Source organism: Megalopta genalis, unplaced genomic scaffold (genome assembly GCF_051020955.1).
Source record: "Megalopta genalis isolate 19385.01 unplaced genomic scaffold, iyMegGena1_principal scaffold1178, whole genome shotgun sequence".
Classification (NCBI taxonomy): Eukaryota; Metazoa; Arthropoda; class Insecta; order Hymenoptera; family Halictidae; genus Megalopta; species Megalopta genalis.
In genome coordinates, this window is record NW_027477247.1 from 1 (window position 1) to 4274 (window position 4274).

Consider the following 4274-nt stretch of genomic DNA (forward strand, 5'->3'; position numbering starts at 1 on the left):
GCTTCAAATTCATGCGAAACACATGATGTAGCTTCAAATTAATGCGATGTAGAAGGTTTAGCTTCAAATCCAAGCGAATCAAATGATTTAGCTTCAAATACTTGCGATATAAGTGATATTGCGTCAAATGCAGGCGAAACGAACGACTCAGCTTCAAATAAAAGCGAATCACAAATCATTTAGCTTCAAACAAATGCGATGTAGAAGGTTTAGCTTCAAATCCATGCGAAACAAATGATTTAGCTTCAAATACTTGCGATATAAGTGATATAGCTTCAAATCCTGGCGAAACAAACGCGTTAGTTTCAAATCCATGCGAAACACATGATGTAGCTTCAAATCAATGCGATGTAGATTGTTTAGCTTCAAATCCAGTCGGAACAAACGATTTAGCTTCAAATACTTGCGATATATGTGATATAGCTTCAAATGCTGGCGAAATAAACGAGTTAGCTTCAAATCCATGCGAAACACATGATGTAGCTTCAAATCAATGCGATGTAGAAGGTTTAGCTTCAAATCCATGCGAAACAAATGATTTAGCTTCAAATACTTGCGATGTAAGTGATATAGTTTCAAATTATGGCGAAATAATCGTGTTAGCTTCAAATCCAAGCGAAACACATGATGTAGCTTCAAATCAATGCGATGTAGAAGGATTAGCTTCAAATCCAGGCGAAACAAATGATTTAGCTTCAAATACTTGTCAAAGAAACGAGTTAGCTTCAAATCCATGCGAAACACATGATTTAGCTTCAAATACTTGCGATGTAAGTAATATAGCTTCAAATGCTGGAGAAATAATCGAGTTAGCTTCAAATCCAAGCGAAACACATGATGTAGCTTCAAATCAATGCGATGTAGAAGGATTAGCTTCAAATCCAGGCGAAACAAATGATTTAGCTTCAAATACTTGTCAAAGAAACGAGTTAGCTTCAAATCCATGCGAAACACATGATGTAGCTTCAAATCAATGCGATGTAGAAGGTTTAGCTTCAAATCCATGCGAATCAAATGATTTAGCTTCAAATACTTGCGATATAAGTGATATAGTTTCAAATGTTGGCGAAATAATCGAGTTAGCATCAAATCCATGCGAAACATATGATGTAGCTTCAAATCAATGCGATGTAGAAGGTTTGGCTTCAGATCCATGCGAAACAAATGATTTAGCTTCAAATACTTGCGATATAAGTGATATAGCTTCAAATGCTGGCGAAATGACCGAGTTAGCTTCAAATGCATGCGAAACACATTATGTAGGTTCAAATCAAAGCGATGAAGAAGGATTAGTTTCAAATCCATGCGAATCAAATGATTTAGCTTCAAATACTTGCGATATAAGTGATATAGTTTCAAATACTGGCGAAAAAACAAGTTAGCTTCAAATCAATGCGAAACACATGATTTAGCATGAAATCAATGCGAAACACCTGGATTAGCTTCAGATTCATGCGAAAAAAATGGTTTAGCTTCTAATACAGGCAAAAGAATCGAGTTAGCTTCAAATCCATGCGAAACACATAATTAAGTTTCAAATGCATGCGAGACACATGATTTAGGTTCAAATTAATGGTAAAAGCATGGTCCAACTTCAAATTCATGCGAAACACATGATGTTGCTTCAAATCAATGCGATGTAGAAGGATTAGCTTCACATCCATGCGAAACATATGATTTAGCTCCAAATAATTGAGATATAAGTGATATAGCATCAAATGCAGGCGAAACAAACGCGTTAGCTTCAAATCCATGCAAATCACATAATTTAGGTTCAAATTCATGCCAAACACATGGGTTAGCTTCAAATCCAAGCGAAACACATGATGTAGCTTCAAATCAATGCGATGTAGAAGGTTTAACTTCAAATCCATGCGAAACAAATGATTTAGTTCAAATACTTGCGATATTAGTGATGTAGATTCAAATGCGGGCGAAGTAAACGAGTTAGATTCAAATCCAAGCGAAACACATGATGTAGCTTCAAATCAATGCGATGTAGAAGGTTTAGATCCAAATCCATGCGAAACAAATGATTTAGCTTCAAATCAATGCGATGTAGAAGGCGTAGATTCAAATCCGTGCCAAACACGTTATTTAGCTTCAAATTAATGCGAAGTAGAAGGCTTAGCTTCAAATTCATGCGAAACAAACTATTTAGCTTCAAATACTTCCGATATAAGTGATACTGCTTCAAATGCTGGCGAAACAAACGAGTTAGCTTCAAATCCATGCGCAACACATGATTTAGCTTCAAATTCGTGCGAAAAACATGGTTTAGCTTCAGATTCAAGCGAAAAAATGGTTTAGCTTCAAATAATTGTGATATACATGATTTAGATTCAACTGCATGCGAAACAAAGGAGTTAGTTTCAAATCCAAGCGAAACCCATGATGTAGCTTCAAATCAATGCGATGTAGAAGGTTTAGCTCCAAATCCATGCGAAACACACGATTGGGCTTCAAAAACGTGCGAGACACATGGTTTAGTTTCAAATTCATGCCAAACACATGGTTTAGCTTCAAATACTTGTAATATACTTGATTTGGATTCAACTGCATGCGAAACAAACGAGTTAGCTTCAAATCCATTCGAAACACATGATTTAGCTTCAAATTCATGCGAAAGACATGGTTTAGCTTCAAATTCATGCAAAGAACGTGATTTAGATTCAAAGTCACGCAAAACAAATGGTTTAACTTCAAATACTTGCGATATAAGTGATATAGGCTCAAATGCAGGCGAAACAAACGAGTTAGCTTCAAATCCATGCGAAATACATGATTAAGCTTCAAATGCATGCGAGACACACGATTTAGGTTCAAATGCATGGCAAAAACATGGTTCAGCTTCAAATTCATGCGAGGCACGTGATATAGCTTTAAATTCATGCGAAACAAATGATGTAGTTTCAAATATTGCGGTAAAGGTTATTTAGATTCAAGTGCATGCGAAACATTCGAGTTAGCTTCAAATCCATGCGAATCACATAATTTAGCTTCAACACCATGCGAATCACAAAACTTAGCTTCAGATTCATGCGAAACACATGGTTTAGCTTCAAATACTTGTGGTATACATGATTTAGAATCAGCTGCATGCGAAACAAACGAGTTAGGTTCAAATCCATGCGAAACACATGGTTTAGCTTCAAATTCATGCGATGTAAGTGATATAGTTTCAAATTATGGCGAAATAATCGTGTTAGCTTCAAATCCATACGAAACAAATGATTTAGATTCAAATACTTGCGATATAAGTGATATAGCTTCAAATGCTGGCGAAGTAAACGAGTTGGCTTCAAATCCATGCGAAACACATGTTGTATCATCATATCAATGCGATGTAGAAGGTTTAGCTTGAAATCCAGGTGAAACAAATGATTTAGCTTCAAATCAATGCGAAACACATGATGCAGCTACAAATCAATGCGATGTATAAGGTTTAGCTTCAAATCCAAGCGAAACAAATGATTTAGCTACAAATACTTGCGATATAAGTGATATTGCTTCAAATGCAGGCGAAACGAACGAGTTAGCTTCAAATCCATGCGAAACATATGATATAGCTTCAAATCAATGCGATGTTGAAGGTTTAGCTTCAAATCCATGCGAATCAAATGATTTAGTTTCAAATACTTGCGATATAACTGATAATGCTTCAAATGCAGCCGAAACAAACGAGTTAGCTTCAAATCCATGCGAAACACATGATGTAGCTTCAAATCAATGCGAAACACATGATGCAGCTACAAATCAATGCGATGTATAAGGTTTAGCTTCAAATCCAAGCGAAACAAATGATTTAGCTACAAATACTTGCGATATAAGTGATATTGCTTCAAATGCAGGCGAAACGAACGAGTTAGCTTCAAATCCATGCGAAACATATGATATAGCTTCAAATCAATGCGATGTTGAAGGTTTAGCTTCAAATCCATGCGAATCAAATGATTTAGTTTCAAATACTTGCGATATAACTGATAATGCTTCAAATGCAGCCGAAACGAACGCTTTAGCTTCAAATCCATGCGAATCACATAATTTAGCTTCAAATTCATGCGAAACACATGGTTTAGCTTCAAATTCATGCGAAACAAATGATTTAGTTTCAAATACTTGCGATATAAGTGATATAGCTTCAAATGCTGGCGAAATAATCGAGTTAGCTTCAAATCCATGCGAAACATATGATGTAGCTTCAAATCAATGCGATGTAGATTGTTTAGCTTCAAATCCATGCGGAACAAACGATTTAGCTTCAAATACTTGCG